General features: G+C 39.6%; 1 long non-coding RNA gene across 1 annotated transcript in view; it reads right to left on the bottom strand.

Annotated features, from left to right (window-relative positions):
- Positions 1 to 4,050: 4,050 nt before the first annotated feature.
- Positions 4,051 to 17,109, bottom strand: part of LOC118583888 — a 112,577-nt gene continuing 99,518 nt past the window's right edge. The window contains exons 5-6 of the long non-coding RNA XR_004944979.1: positions 7,407 to 7,508; positions 4,051 to 5,668 (exon numbers count right to left, since the gene is read on the bottom strand). This is a non-coding gene — a long non-coding RNA (uncharacterized LOC118583888). The remainder of the gene's footprint in view (positions 5,669 to 7,406; positions 7,509 to 17,109) is intronic.

Raw genomic sequence — 17,109 nt, 5'->3', positions numbered from 1 at the left:
CCTGGGAAGGAGTTATAATGCTTTGGGATGACTCAAATTGAAGGAAGGAAATGGAAGTTAGCTTACTTGAGTCTCTGTGTCATATAGGGTAACTGGAGAGTCCTTGGTAAGGAAACAGGATGAGATTTTCTGAGTGCCAGAGGGATGAAGAAGTGTATGAGGCTATTTATTTACTTAGTTGTGTGTGTGTGCATATGTGTGTGCGTGTGTGTGCGTGTGTGTGTGTGTGTGTGTGTGTGTGTGTGTGTGTGTATGTGTGAGGGTTACTGTTGCTGTGATGAAATAACATGACCAAAAGCAAGTTGGGGAAGAAATTGTTTATTTGTCTCATACATCAACATTATAGTCCACCACTGAAGGAAATCAGGGCAGGAACTCAAACAGAGCAGGAACTGGGAGGTGAGAGCTGAAGCTGGCCTACTCTCCATGCTTGCTTAGCTTGCTTTCTTACAGAATCCAGGACTACCATCCCAGGAGTGGCACCACCCACAATGGGTTGGGTCCTCTTCCATCCATCCATCACTAATTAAGAAAATGCCCTACAGTCTTGCCTATACCTTGACCTTATGGAGGCATTTTTTTTTTTTTCAGTTGAGGCTTCCTCTTGTCAGATGACTCTAGCTTGTGTCAAGCTGACATAAAACTAGCCAGTACAATTGATGCCTTGTCAACTTGACATACAAACATATCACTATTAAACAACAACCTTTCCATTCTTGTTCATTCCCAAGGCCACACGTTGATAAAGATATCACAATACAGAACATTGTAAACTTAAAAACTCCCACAGCTTTACAAGTTCAAATACTTTAAAACTTGTCTTTAACAATATCCAATCTTTTAAAATCTAAAATCTCCATAAAACTCCAAAATTTTCTTTTAAAAAAATTAAAGTTTTTCAACTGTGGAATCCTACAAAATGAAAAATGAATCAAACATTTTCTTACTTCAAGAGGGAAGAACCAGGGCACAGTTACAGTCAGATAAAAGCAAAATCAAACTCTAGCAGTATAAATAACTCAATGTCCAAGATCAGGGATTCACTCACAGTTTTCTGCACTCCTGCAAGGGGCTTGAGTAATCTCTCTGGTTCTGCTCTCTGCAGCATACAGCTTGTCCTTTCATCTCAAGCTAGCTCCACTCCACCACAGCTAGTGCTTTTGTTGGTCTTCCCATGGTACTGGCATCTCCAAAAATGCTGCAACTCACCAATAGCCTCCTGTAATCCCTTCATGATACCATGCCTTAATTTATCTGTATGATTCATTTAATCCTGGGTCTTCAACTGCTACTGAGGCTGCACCTTCACCAATGGCCTCTCCTGGACTCCCACAGTGCCAAGCTTCCACTGCCACAAGACCCCTTCATGCATTTAAAGCAAGTACCACCAGGGTGATTCTTATACTACCTGCCAGAGCACAATACAACCTTGACCATCTAGAACACAGTTTCTGTATTGTGGAACAATGTTTTTGTACATTGTGAAGATGTGTCATTCTGATTGGTTTAATAAAAAACTGAATGGCCAAGAACTAGGCAGATTTCCAGGCACAAAGGATGTTGGGAGAAAAGAGCAGAGACATCAGGACACAGTGCAAGCAGAATTGGTATTACAAAGTAAAGGCAATTGAACCACATAAAAGAATGTATATTAAAAGAAATGGGTTAGATATCCCTGGGAAGGGGAAATGGAAGAGATTTTGAGAGTGGACTGAGGTTAGGTGGTGATTGGAACATGAGTGATCAGGTTGGGGGACATGGAGGGAGTGAGTGCTGAGGGTGATGCCTTGGGAGGGCATTACGGGATCAGGCAGAAGCCTGGTGCAGGGGAATCTCCCAGAAGTGAATGGGGAGGACCCCAGCTTAGACTCTTAGCAATGATAAATAAGTAGTATGAACTGGCCATCCTCCTGTGACCAGATTGGTGCCTGGTCCAATTTTCACCAGAGAGGTGTTATCTAGCAACTGATGGAGGCAGATGCAGAGACCCACAGCCAAACATTAGGTGGAGTTTGGGAATCCTGTGAAGGAGGAGGAGAAAGCAGTATAGGAGCCAGAGAGGTCAAAGAACCATGGTAAAGCTCACACTATCAACTAACCTGGGTCACAGGGACTCACAGAGACTGAACCAACAACCAGGGAGCCTGCATGAAACTGACCTAAGCACTCCAGATATATGTTACATTTGTGTAGCTTGGTTCTCTTGTGGGACTCCTAACATCAGGAACAGGGGCTATCTCTAACTTTTTTTTAAACCAGCTTTTAGGACCCTATTTCTTATACTGGGTCATCTTGCCTAGCTTTAACAAATTGGGAGGTGTTTAGTCTTACTGCAACTTGATATGCCATGTTTTATTGATACTCATAAGAGACCTGCTCTTTCTTGGATGGAGATGGAAGAAGATGATATTGGGGAGTGAGAGGCGAGGAATGAGGAAGAAGGACTGGGAGAGGAGGATGGGGCAAGGCTACAACAAGGATGTAAAATAAATAGATGAATAAAAAAAGAAATGAGTTAATTTAAGTTATACAAGCTAGCTAGAAACAAGCCTAAGCTATTGGCCAATCTTTCATAATTAATGTCTCCATGTCATTATTGGGGAGTTGATGGTCCTGACAAAAAGGTCCAACCACAAATGATGCCCAATGTGGGGTTCGAATATCCAAACATAGGGCCTAAGAAAAAAAACAGCAATGACATTTCTGGACAAAGAGCCAGATGTATTTTCCTAGACCTGCAGCCTTTCAAGTGGGCTGGTTCTCAGTGACATATAGAGATATAGCTACTGGCCACTGCCTGTGGACTGGAGCTAGTCACGAGCACTGTGTTCTAAAATCTAAGCAGCATGGCACTTGGTCAGAGAACACTACAGAGGCTCAGTAAAGACAGATCCAGATGGAAAAGAAACTCTAAACAGGTTATAGTATGTTTAAAAAATGTGTGTGGGCTTAGAAAGAAAAGAAAATGGGTAGAAAAATTACATTATAAATAATAAAGTCTTTGGAGAGAAAAGTAAAATGATAAAAGGATAAGCCATGTAGAGATGAGAAATATACAGGGAGTCTGGATCCTGTATGGTGTTGTATAGACTTTAAGTATTTTGATTGCTGATGAGTGAACAACAAGTGCTGTGAGGCACTGGATTATGGAAACTTTTAAGTTAAACCAACCTATATATTTTAAAAATATCTTAACTTCAGAATGGAAGTAAAAAATATGTTGCATTGATGAAGAGGTTATGCTTTTGTTTCCACAGAAAATGAAAGGCTGTAGATTCATTTAAGGTTGATAGAGATCAGATTTGGTTGGGGGAGACCCCCTGTCCTGGCTACAGATGTAAAGAAATAAACCTAGAAAAACTGTAAGACAGATGGCATATGTTTTACCTGCTCAAATATAATACAAAAAATCATCTTTGGCTTGATTGTGTACAGCACACAGTCCATACTTATGTTAATGCAGATATGCATGTTACCTTTGAAAATTTATGTGTTTTCAGAGCAGGGGACCAGAAAGCAATGAAAATGGGTGGCTCATGTGCTCCAGCTTCTCAGAGTGCCTTTGTTGCAGTTTCCCCAAAGTTTTACATCCAGAACAGCTTCCAGGCTATTCTGTGTTGTGGAATAATCTTTTTGTACACTTGAAGATGTATCACTCTGATTTTTTTGTTTGTTTTTTGAGACAGAGTTTCTCTGTGTAGCTTTGCACCTTTCCTGGAACTTACCTGGTAGCCCAGGCTGGCCTCGAACTCACAGAGATCCACCTGGCTCTGCCTCCTGAGTGCTGGGATTAAAGGCATGTACCACCACTGCCCGGCTTCTGATTGTTTTAATAAAAAAGCTGAATGGTCAATAGCTAGGCAGGATTTCTAGGCACAGAGGATGCTGGGAAGAAGGATGGAGATGCCAGGACACAGAGAAATAGCATGGGTATTACATAGTAAAGGTAACTGAGCTATGTAAAAGAACATAGATTTAGAGAAATAGGTTAATTTAAGTTATAAGAGCTAGTTAGAAACAAGCCTAAGCTATTGGCCAAGCTTTCATAATTAATAATAAGTCTCTGTGTCATTACTGGAGAGCTGACAGTCCTGATGAAAATGTGTGATTATAATTCTGTGTGCTGACTATGAGGAAACACTTCCCAGAAGATTTCACCTCAGTGGTGTTGGTCTCCTCTTTATCACAGCTGATTCTTCAGCCCCAAATGACCATTATCCATTGTCCCAGGAAAGCAAAGGTTTTACTTTAGTGGTTCTGGTCTTTTGTTAAACACAGGTGATTCTTCACCTCTAGTGGACCAGTAACTACCAATTCTTTACAAATGGTCCAGTAGAGTGTTTGCTTCCCCTTGAAGTGCCACAATCCTGACCTCCATTATCTGTGTTACCCTCAACGTTCCTATTTTCCATACTCCTACACAAAAGCTCACTGACCTCTCAACACTTAATGGCTTTTATAGCTCAAAGTTCTAAAGTCCTTCTGCAATCTTCCCCAAAACAATGTGGTCTGGCATCTATAGACTTTTGTTTCTGATTAATTAATCATGGTGCTTTCATAAACTAAATAGATATGAAGCCTACTAAGTCCTAACCTCATCTGTTTAAGAAGGAATATTCCAGAACAAATGAACCAAAGGAGATCTTGAACCATAGTATGCTGGAAGCCTTGCTCCAGATGCATTTGCAGACCTCGGATGGATGTGTGGAGTTGGCTCTATGAAGAAATTATGAGTACCTGTTGTCATTCAAACAAGTGGCCCTGGATAGCCTGGGCTGTCTTCATTTGTACCATTTCAATGATTTGCATGAATGATTTTATAATCAGTTTTTACTTTCTAAGTTTCTAAAAATGCTTACAATAATTGCTAGTTTGTTCCTTGCTTCTTTTCCTTTCCATTTCCAAGCTCTCCCACCAGTAGCCATTACCTTTTTGATCTATATTTCTACTGTTAAAAGCATAAACACTCTTGCAAGCTACAAAGGAACTTTTCTAACTAGGCATACCTACAGGTAGAACAGTGTGCCTAGTTGACAGCATATGTGGTTACAGTGTCATGCAGGATGAGATTAATATTTACATCTGGTAGGGTCTGGGTTCTCAAAATCAACTCACCAGCCAAAGCTGGATCAACCCATTCTGCATTTTCTACTACTCTGTCTCCTTTGGGGATATACAAGGTTTTTCCATTTATCCTATTGGCAACATAACTTGGAAAGTTAATAGCTGGCACTGCTTATCCCTTGTCCTTATGTCTATCTTAATATTTGGGGGTATTGGCAAAGTTATTAGAAATGAGAGAACTGTGGGTTTCTATGATTCTGTTTCATTCCCCATTTCTAAAATGCTCCCAATAACTCCTGATATCATCTATTTAATAACATTTCTTAAAATCTCTTATGGTTAAAAATCATTCTTTCCAGAACAGTTATACAAATATGTGATATTAAACTTCATGACCTACTGTGACTCATTTAGGGCAGCAGTATGGCTAGCATGGTGAAAGCAAGGAGAGTGTGTAGCACACACTCCTGGGGTTATGCCCAGAATTATACAATGAACTGTCCACAGGTACTTGCCAAGTGGGTCAGGGTCTGCAGAGCTTTGCCACAAGGAGAGTCATTCAAGTTATTCTCAGGCCTTACCCCCTGAAGAAGTCACACGACCCCTGCCAAAAGCAACAGAGAATCATGGTCCTAAAAAAAATTCCTAGACATGTACAACTTGAACCAAGAAAAGGCCAGATCTCCTTGAGGAAGTACCTTGTGACAATATAACAAAGTTTTATTATTAACCTTTCTCTCATATTTCCAAAAGAGACTTATAGCATTTTTTCTTGGGTAACTGGACATCATAGAAAAGTAAATAATCAGGTTTTTGGGGGGCCTTCTAGGTACTGGCTCTGGATTGATATTGATCATGAAAACCCCAAAGAAAGCTGGGGCCTTCCAAGTAAATCAGGGACTTATGGAAGTCAAGTGATCAATGAATTTTAGCTAACATCTGACTCCTTTGGTGGGGGAGTCCAGTAAATTCCTGAACTCATCTTATAGCTATTTCCCCAGTTCTAGATTGTGTACTTTGGGTAGATATTCTCCGCAGACTGATAAAATTCTCCACATTGTTTCCATGGCCTGCAGAATGAGTACTATCATGGTCAGAAAGGCCAAAGAAAAGCCACTGGAATGTCCTGTACCAGGAAAAATAGTGAATTTAAATCAATATATCATTCCTGGAAGGATTACAGAAATTAGGTCCACTAGCAAGGACATGAAAAGTACAGGGATGGTGCTCCCATCACATCTCCCTTTAACTCTCCTATTTGTGCAGAAGACTGTAAATCTTGTGTAATGGCAGCTGATTACCAGAAACTTAACCAGTGACTCCATTTGTAGCTGCTATACCAGATATGGCTTTTTTTCCTGCTTGAGCAGATTAACACATCTCCTGGGACCTGGTATGTAACTATTGATCTTGCAAACAGTTTTCTCTTGATACCTGTCCATAGGGCTGACCAGGAGCAAATTTCCTTTGGCTGGCAAGAATGAACATATCTCAAGTGTTTCTTCAAACTTAATGTACTTTCTCAAATGCAGGTTCCAATAGGGTGGGTTGGTAGGGAGGCACCAAGAGGACATTTCTAATAAGTTCATAGATGTTGTTGATTGCCAGTGGACCACCTTTTAGCAAGTGTTGGAATTTTGGGATTGAGTCATAGAACACAATGTGATTGTTTTAGCAAAGCAAAATGTAGACAAACTTAATGCCTGATGGTCATATAGGAACACAATTACTTTGAAAATACTGAAGAAGTCAGAAAGGAAACATTTTAGCCATGATGCCCAATGGCCATCATAGATCAGACTTTAAAAGCACAGGACTGGATATCATATTCCAGCTCCCCAATTAGTGTCTTTGAACTAATTCTTTACCTCTCTAGTTCTCTGTTTTCTGACTGATAAATAAACCTGTGTATTAGAAAGGATCTCAGGCACTGGAGAGTTATAAACCCTTGTAAGACTCAGCCTATAGATGAAGATATCTCTTTCTACCCTGAGTTTTGAGCTGAGTATGAGCTTGAGGAATAAGAAACCAAGTGAAGAGTGGCAGATTCCCTTTGGTTCATAAGCTGAGTAAAAGGCTTTTATGGATTACTGGAGAGCTGGTGATGTGCTCAGTATGTTGGGAGAATTGATGGGCTTATATTTAATGGTTGGAATGCCTGTGGTGATTTCATGATGGATTTTTACCTGTGATTTCAGCACTCGTCGGGTCAAGGGATGCTTGCTGTTTTCCTTCAGAACATGGTTTCTCTCTAAAAGGGAAAGACGGGCACACAGAAACACAGAGGGAGAGCAAGGCCAGCCATGTGATATTTTCGGCCATAAAAATAGAAAGAAACCCACCAGTAAGAAGTTGGAGGCCAACATCGAATCTCTAGGGATTTCTACTTGGAACATGTAACTTTCAGGATCAATGTAGTTGTACTGTAGAAGTCCTTGGAAACTCTAGAGAACAAAGGAAATGACATCAGAGAAAAAGGAAGCCTTGGTCATCTCTCAGGCCCAACTGCAAAGTCCCACCTCATCAAGACACATCAGCAAAGCCTTTTATAATCTATTTTCTGTGACTGGGGTCACTCTTGCTCATTGGACCTGAGAATAAAACAGTTGGCAAGTGTGGAAACAGTGAATATGGAAGTATCAGTGGGAGAAGAACACTTTATACCTTCACTACAGCCAAGGCTCTCAAGATGAGGAGGAAAGATCTTACATGGAATGAGTTTGGTGTTTTGATGAAATATTTGAATATTTTGACTTTAGAGTTAAAACTTTTAAAGTTGATGCAGTTGAGAGAGTAGTGTGTTCAACATGCCTGGGGTCCTGCATTTAATCTGTAGCTCTTAATAAATTAATAAATACAATGTATTACTTAGAATTTATTGTCTATTACCTAAGATTAAGCAGAAACTTCAACTGAAGCTTTCATATGGGGATTATTGAGGGTAGCACTCTTAAATAATTACCAGAAAAGAGTGAGGTATAATAACAAGTTGAATTTCAATTACATTACAGCTGTTTTTTCCAAATCTGAATAGCAGAAGCATAATTAAATCCATGACAAAAATTAGGCTTACAACACAGAGAAGGTATCCAGGAGGAGATAGTGGGAAGGTATGAAGCTTGGAAAGGGGAACTGGAGCCACCTCAGGTGTCCCATAGTATAGCCATATTGTGAGATGAGGAGGTTTGGAATTTCCTGAGTGAGCCAGGGACCAAAGCCAGGTTGTTTTATCCAAAGAGGAAGGCTAGGGCAACAACAGTGGTGTTCTCACCAGAGTTGCAAATGTTTGCTGGTCTTGACTGTCTGCCTTTCTGATTTCCTTCTCCAATGCCAGGATGGGGAAGATTGATGAAAATGTCTTTCCCAAATCTTAGACAAAGTGTTGTCTGCATTTCAATATACCGATGCAATTTCACCATTCATTTTCACAGTGGCTCAGGTCCACACAGAAGATTAAAATACATGCACCCCTGGATTCCTTTCTCCCCTCATTTGCACAGTAGTAGAAATGAAAGAAGTCTCTCTGCACTTCCATCTGCACCCATCACTTGTCATCCTGCTCTGTGATACCTTCATCAGAGATCTTAATTCTTCTTTTTGTATTCTCAAGCCCCACTTTTTCCTTTTTGTCTTTGATTATCAAAATGCATGAAGATTGCAAATCCACCAATTTTGTATAATAAAACTGGTGTGTCACAGCAATAGAGCATTATAATTCTCACCCTTTTCTGAGAGGATGGTACAACAGAGAAAGCACAGGCTTCAATACTTGGCACATCTTTGTGGGGAATTACAGTTCGAGCATTTGATGCATTTCTCACATTTATATGCTCAGCCTTGTCACTACAACACCAGTTTCTAAAGCACCTGCTCTGTGGGTAATGTTGCAGTGACTCTGTAGACTCCTTGATCCAGGAAAAGAGTGTTTATTTCAAGGAATTCAGTGTCACAAAGGAGAGGGATGTTGTTATACAGGAATGGTGTGGTTAGCACAAATACAGAGATAAATGATCTTCCTATTCATTATGTGTAGAATGAATGTCCTGCCACCCCACTGAAGTAGAAGCAGATGATGGCTGTGAGTTTTGTAGATGGAGGAGACAGGGTATTTTTTTTTAAATCTACGGGAAATTAGAGTGGCATAGTGTATCTAAAGCATATACAGCCTCCCATATGAGCTTAGCAAAGGATGGTATCAGGACACATGGGAAGGAAAGATGGAGAGGCATTCAATCAGGATCACGAGAGCATGGGAGACTGTGTAACCTTGCCAAGGACTGTATATTTTATCCTACATACGATGAGAATCCATAACAAATTTTATGTCAGGAAGTGCAGGAATTACTTATGTTTCAGAAATTGTTCTTTGAAGGAGAGTTTTGAAGAGACAGATTGAAGCTGAAAGAGAAAAGCCAGGACATTATTGCAATCATTCAACGGAAAGAAAATGAGTTTCAAGACTTGAGTGGGAATGGAGAGCTATCTTTGTTGGCTCTCTGAGAAGCAGCATCAGAGACCAGGATTTGAGTGTGATTTGTTTAGATGAGCACTGAAATAGACGAGTAAGTCAGGCAAGTGGGAGAAGGATAAAATCAAGGGCAGATCCAAGAATTATCAGATTACAAGGGCAGAATTGAGATTGCATGCTGCCAGGACACTGCAGATTTTGTTGATAGTTGTCCCATGAAATTAGAGGAGGTGGGCTCATTTCCTTCCCAAATCTCATCTATCATGGATTGGAAGCCTTTGTAAGGACATTAGCTCCCTAGCAGTCCAAGCTTGCCCTATCAAGAAGAGGCCAGTGTAGAAAACAGAAGGTCCCAGACTGAGATCGAAGAGTTTAGAAATCCAGAAGTGTGATCAATTGAGGAATGATAAGTGTCCAGGACCTAGAGGGTACATACTTGTTGCATATAAGGGGCAGTAAATTAGGAGGCAAAATGAATAAGATGTTTATGGTAGGGAGAGAGAATTGGCTAGAAAATTTTCCACCTTCTTGAGTGTAGTGAACAGAGAAACATGTATAAACCTTGACTCCTGAGGGTCAAAAGGAGCTGACGACTTCAGATTGAAAACAAATGTGAATTTGGAAAGTTCCTTAATCCTTCTGAATTTTGTATTTTAAAATTTGAGACTGTGATAAAGATTTGATAAAAGGGTTAAAGCCACATTGGTTATGCTAATAGCTAAAAGTCTCTAGCATTAAATTGATGACCATCACATATCATTTACTGAGTGCCTGCTGTGTGAAGAGAAAAGGCTCTATGCGTTTTATTTTATCCACAGAAATCTGCAAGAATAGGTACCACTACTATTCTCACTTAATACACAAGGGGCCTAAACACAACGATGAAGCAGTCCGATACTGAAGTAGTTATGTGGTAACTTGCTGCATTTGGATGAACGATGTTAAACAGAAATTTCTAAAATTATGTTGGTTTTTCTTCTTGACCATCTTATATTTTTGGTTGTGAGCCTAGCCTTTAACGGCTGAGCCATCTCTCCGGCCCATCTTCTTGACCATCTTGTTTATTGAGTATCTGCCATGTATCAGGCTTTCCTCAGTGTCAAACATTTCACTCACTGTTGACATTTCCCCCCCAAGAATGAACTATTATAATTATCCTTTCTCAATATAATTTCTTTTGAAAATTACAAAATAAGTATGAAACATATGTTAAGAAAACACATTTGAACCCACAGTGGTTGTGACAGAATATGAAATTCCAGCATGGAGAGGGGAGCTCTGCATTTAGTCCCACCTCTAACTGAGGAGCTATTGGGAATTGATAGCTACTAAGAGAGGGAGAGTTAGTCTTGTTAAAGGCGTGGCCCCTAGTAAGTAGGCAGACCATGTTCCAGTTGAAGGCCACAAACTGGACAGCACAAACTGATCTTGTTGAGTTTTAAAGAAGAGGGAGCACCAAAAGTTGAGTGAGTTGGGGCAGTAGATATGGGAAGAGCTGGGGGGAGGAGTGAATATGATTAAAACACAGTGTACAAAAATATCAAAGAACTAAATGAAATGGAGGAAAAGTTAAAATGTCTTTCCAAGGTTTCCATACAAAATTAAAAACAGAAATCTTGTTTAACCATTTATATATACATTTCCAGTGACTCTTTGCATCATACTATCTCTCTGCCACTGCCTCCACTATGATGATTGGCTTCTGTGGCCTCGTTAACTGTTTTTTTTTTCCAGCCATCTGTAACCTACTCACATACATACAAACACATATGTATATATGTATACACACAAACATACATACACACATACATATATACATCATGGTGTGAGGTGTAATGCATGATATAAGAGAATATTAGTAGCAAAAACTGGAAAAAAAACCACCTGTGTTTGCCAATGATCAGCTACTAAGGACGTGAATTGATGTTCCTGGAAAAAAGCTACATCTATGCTAATAGACTGTATAGGGATGAGTAAATGATTAAAACTTCTTGATTGTGGACAACCAAATGTTACAGATCCAATGCTAAAGTTTTCTTGGAGTGTCTGTAGTCCCTTTAACAGACTATTTGAATTATCAAACTAATAAATATGGAATGCCATCTATTTATGGGCGTCTTTATTTCCCCATCAAAATAAGTTTTATGTGGGTCTTTTTACCTATCAGGATACATCTGTCTATAAGTATTTTATCTTCTCTAATGCTGTTGCAGTTGAACGATTCTCTTCATTTCTTTCTAAAAGTCTTTACTGTGTGTAGGAACACAACTTCTTTTTGACTCCCAGCCTATCCTATCAGAACTTGGCTGACCTTAAACACATTCCTAAATCTCTTGGAACCTCAGTCTCCTCATTAAACAAGATATGCTAAATGCTTTCTAAAATCTTTCCCTTTATGAAATTCTGTGATGCTGCATACATATTCCATCCCTTTAATTCTACATATAAGGAAATAAATTCAACTTTCTAGTCATAGCTCAGAAGCCAGAGGAATTTGAACAAGCATCTCTAAGTGGTGCCTGCACTCCATGCTCATTGAATCATTATTTAGATCTTAGACACTGAAGCAAATTAAATGTCCAATGATGAATGAGTGAACAAAACTGTGGTAGATAAAAAATTGAAATATCATTTAAACTTAAAAAGGTGAAACCTTGTGTTTTTTGATCACTTGTTAAACCTGGAGGACTTACATCTTTTGCAAATATTGCTAAGCTTAGTATATTTTATTCTTAAAACAAGAATGTTAGCTATTCAAATTATAAGTGTGAAGAATGTTAGATATATGCTTAACATATCATAATTTTGAAAACTGCTGAGACTACCTGGGAATACTGATTCATTGTTCCTGACTCTCAAAGAGCAATATACCAGGGTTTAAAAACAATGAGAAATGTATTTTTTCACAGTATGCTATAATTCTAAACTTGCTTAAATCCTCAGTAAAATATTGCCAATCAAAACTAACAATACATACGACGAATACTACAATGCAGTGAGATTTATCCTGGAAATTCAGAAAAGGCAGGCTCAAAATTTAAAAATCAGTTAGTATGATCTATCATACTAGTACATTGAAGAAGTAATATCATATGATTTTATCAATAATTGTGTAAAAGACTTGAACAAATTTAGCACACATTTATGGCATAAACTCTAGCTAATATAGTATGCACTGATGCAAACTAGAAACTTTACTAGTAAGATGAGGTGAAAGGCAAAGGACCCCCATCCCGTTACTCTTCAACATCATTGCCAATCTTAGCTAATTTAATGAGACAAGAAAAAATGAATTTGGAAGGGAAGAAATAAAACTGTTTTTACTTGTAGATGGTATTGCATATAAAAACTTGTGAAAAAATCAGAAAACATAATCCTAGAACTAGAAAGTGTATAAGGTTATGAGAGATAAGGCAAATCCATAAAAGTCAACATTTTTCCTAAATACTAGGATTAAGCAAGTCAAATGAAATGACATGAAAAACACATTATTATTTACATTAGTAGTGAAATACTTAGCTACAATGCTGACAAAACAAATACAATGTACTATATGAAGAGGAACTGTAATACAACCTTAGCCAACTGTGAATCTTGAGACCTACAATAATACTGACCTGGCAAGATACGCCCATTGGTGCAATTGAGGCATGGATTTTTGGGAAGCAGCTAACAGTTTTCTGACTGAATTTCAGGCCTATTCTCCAAGACAAATTCATACTTGATACAATTAACTGCGTTTAGTCCCATAGCTAGGTGGGTCCTAGTATCAAACCTCTCTTTAAAGTCTTATCTTTATATCCATAAATTAGTGCATCGCTTATGAGAGAAGCTTATTTTTGCAGTAGATGATAATTAATAGAGAGACTCACAACTAGTCTATGTACAGAGAATAAGGGACAGTGGAGTGATCACTTCTAAATGGGGACATTTATATCATAACTCCTTACCCCAAGGCTCAGGATCACTGTGGAAAAGAAGGCCAGATTATAAGAGCCATAGGTAGTGGATATACAGGGAAAAGTTATTTGCTGGGCATGCCAGGACATTTCCATTGTGTATATGAGCTCATAGCAGCTGTGACTGTATGCACAAAGATCTCTCTGAACAATGTCAAGTCCAGCAAACTCCTCCCCTGGATAGGGGAGGGGCTCAAGAAGCCCTACCTGTATTTGCGAAGCTATTGGCAATTGATGGCTGATGGGAAAGAGAAAATAAGTTTTCTTCAGGAATGTGGCTCCTGAACACTTGAGTACATGATCTCACACTCATGTACAGACAGCACCGTGAGTACAGTGGGGAGTGAGTGAGTGAGAGAGGGAGGGAGGGAAAGGGAGAGTAAGGAGAGAGAGAGAGAGGAGAGAAGATGAATTTGGGAGCAAAAAGTATTTGGAGGCTAGTAGAAGAACTGGAGGGGAGGGAATAAGGATGGATTTGATCAAAATACATTATATGCACATACAAAATTCTTAATAAAAACAATATTGATGAATAAAATCAGAAAAGTCAGTGGAATGTGAGCTATCATGTTGAGGGGCAAGGAGACTTGGAAAACTCAGTACTTCAACAGTTCTTTATTAGTTATTTGGTCTATGTATAGCCATGTAAGAAACTGTGTTTAAAGCTTTGAAATCATACACATAAAATTGGTAAAAGTAGCAAATTTGGGGTTGTATATTTTACCATAATCAGAAAGTCTTTTGTCCTCAGATAAGGAGGGAAGAAGAGAGAAATGCAAAGCAGACGCCTGAGTGCACACTCACAAATCACGTATGAGGTGATGGCTTTAAAACACTGGTCAAGTTTATTTGAAATTGGAAGAGCTCCGAGATGGCAATGTAAATCCTTATCGACTGAGTCTGCAGAGCTCCTGGAAGCAGCACTGTGCCTACTCTTTGTTTTGTTTTTATAGATTTATTTACATTATTGTGTGTGTCTGTGTGTGTTTGTGTTTGTGTGAGCATGCATGCATGCATGTGAGCATGTATTTAGAGCCAGAGGTCAGAGGATGATTTCCAAGAGTTGGTTTTCCCTTCTATTCTGTGCATCCTGGGGCTCGAACTCAAGTTGTCAGGCTTGACAGGAGGTGCCTTTACACACTGAGCCACCCGGCTAGCCTTCTTTTTCTTTTTTAATTGTTAGCCTTTGTGTTTAAGAGTTCTGTTCCGAAAGATGGCAAAATGAATTAAACATATATACAGAAAGAAAATAATACAATTAATTAATTAAAGAATATTTGAGAAAATATTAAAAAAGATATGAGCACAGATAATAAATTACATTGCAATTTTTATTGTATATATTTCATTATAAGGAAGGTAGTTTGGTTCACATGGTTATAGCAGTTGTTAGAAGAATGGGCTAGGAATGTGGGAGACAATAAGAGAAAATGTACTTGACACATAATTGAATTTGGTTAAAGTGTTTATATATAAAGAAATGGAAGAAAAACACAAATATGAACAGATAACTGCATGTAATCTGTGGACTACCCATGGATTTTATTTTCCTGCTCACATGTCTGTGTTTCGCAAGTTTCTAGAGATGATCAATATGTATTTCACTGTCAAGACAAGATATATTCAAAACAGAGGGGCAAAGCAGAAAACAGCCCCCTGTGAGGCCGGCTTGCTCTTCCAAGAAGCCGGTCCTGTTCCCTCCATCCCCCGCCTTGCTCCAGCTCCATCAAGCAGCTCTGCAGCCTTTCCTTTGTCCTCTTGCTCCCTCGTTCAGCTCATTGTGTGGGCAGAACTAGGATAAAATGCTGATGTTGAGGAAACAGTATGTGATACCATCGGGAAGAAATTAAGAAGCAGTTTTAAATGAAGATTGGAGGCTTTGTCAACAAGTTGGAGAGCATCCAGAGGACCAAGGGATGACTGAAGACCTGAGGATGGAGGTTGCCTGCAGAGGAAAGATGAAAAGACAATGTGTTTAACTTGGCCACGCTCTAAGAAGGGTCTGCATAATAGCACTGGAGCTCAATCAAACCACCACCAACAGCCAGGCAGATCCCCATCCTGAATGACCCCAAGAGGTCAGAGCCGACTCTTAAAACGTCCAGTGCTTTTTAGTTCAACCTGAGGTTAAAGACCATATCTTCCAGAAAGCACAGACTGCTTTGCTTTGCGTGTGTGCCAAGAGCTTGTCTTCAGCATGCCTTCAAGATGCAAACATTGTGTAGCGGAAGCAAGCCTCTGAAATTCCTGGTGACAGAAAACGCCGACACAGCCAGATACATTTTGCCAGGTTTGTTCAGTACAACTACTCTGACCAAAAAAAAGTTTTTTTTTTTTTTTTTTGTTCTTGTGGTTCACTTTTCATGCTTGTTTTATGTTTATTTGAGGGAACATTGAGAAGGAGTGATGACAGAAAATAAGAGAAAAAGATAAACTAAAAAAGTGAGTCTGTGAGTTCGGGTGAGTTCTGCAAGTGAGAGCGGCCAGGGGAGGTGGCCACAGAGGCAGTGGACTTGTCCACAGCTCCACACAGTAATTGTATTGACATAAAAACCAGGGAAGAGGATGGTAGAAGATCTACACAGGTGGAGAAGGAGAAGAGGACTCAGGTGTCCTGGGTTGGAATGCTGCCTGGGATCTTGACCCAGTTGTCCCTGTCAGACTGTCAACATGAACCATAGGCCTCGGCAAGGCAGCTCTGCTGCAACTTTTGCAGTAGAACCATATCACTTTCCACCCTCTTGTCCTTCCCTCCACTCCCTCCCAGATACCTTCTCTCAAACCATGCCCCGCCCCACCACTTTAAAGTGATAGCTTCTTTTCCTTTGCTATTGTTACACACACACACACACACACACACACACACACACACACACACACACACTCACACACACCCTGCTGAGTCTGGTTTTGATGCTTGTGTGTACATAGTTTCAGGACTGATGACTCTGCCAGAGTCCTATTCTCCTCTCAGAAGTCATTAGTTGCCTGTAGTTGTTTGTTTATGGCAAATTTTTCTCCCTTCCACTTTTACATGTCCATTGATACTGCCATTGTCATGGTCTGGCTTATGCAGCCATTTCTAGGAGACACTGTTTCACAGTAGACTTCCTGGTATTCTGGCTTTTACATTTTTTCCACTACCTCTTTCCTGAGCCATAGATGTAGGATCTATATGTGATGCAGATATACACCTTGGGCATGGCCTCTCTGTGATCTGTTGATTTATGCATTGTGTCCTTTTCTGTGATGGTCTCCATTTGCTGTGAAGTTTCTTTGATGGGTTAATTATGGTTATTTGCGGTAATTATGCTTATCTGTGGGTATAAGAATAAGTTTCAGAATGTAGTAAGGGATTATACTGGTCTAACAAAGTGGCTATAGTAGATTTTAAGGTCCATGACCTCACTAGGTCCAGGAAGCTGGCTAGATTTCCAGTACCGGGTCTGACTTTGCTCCTGTTGAATGGACCTTAAGTCCAGTTAGACAGCTGCTGGTTGCTACCAACATGTGAATGCCACTTTTTGCAATTTATGCATATTTTGCCATACTGGTCATTGTCATGGTTCATAGGGATTATGGCTGGGTGGGATTGCTGAGTTGCTTCCCTTCATTGTC

The sequence above is a fragment of the Onychomys torridus genome, chromosome 5, assembly GCF_903995425.1.
Source record: "Onychomys torridus chromosome 5, mOncTor1.1, whole genome shotgun sequence".
NCBI classification, from domain to species: Eukaryota; Metazoa; Chordata; class Mammalia; order Rodentia; family Cricetidae; genus Onychomys; species Onychomys torridus.
The sequence above is the reverse complement of the archived record's forward strand: the minus strand, read 5'-3'. Positions and strand labels throughout refer to the sequence as shown.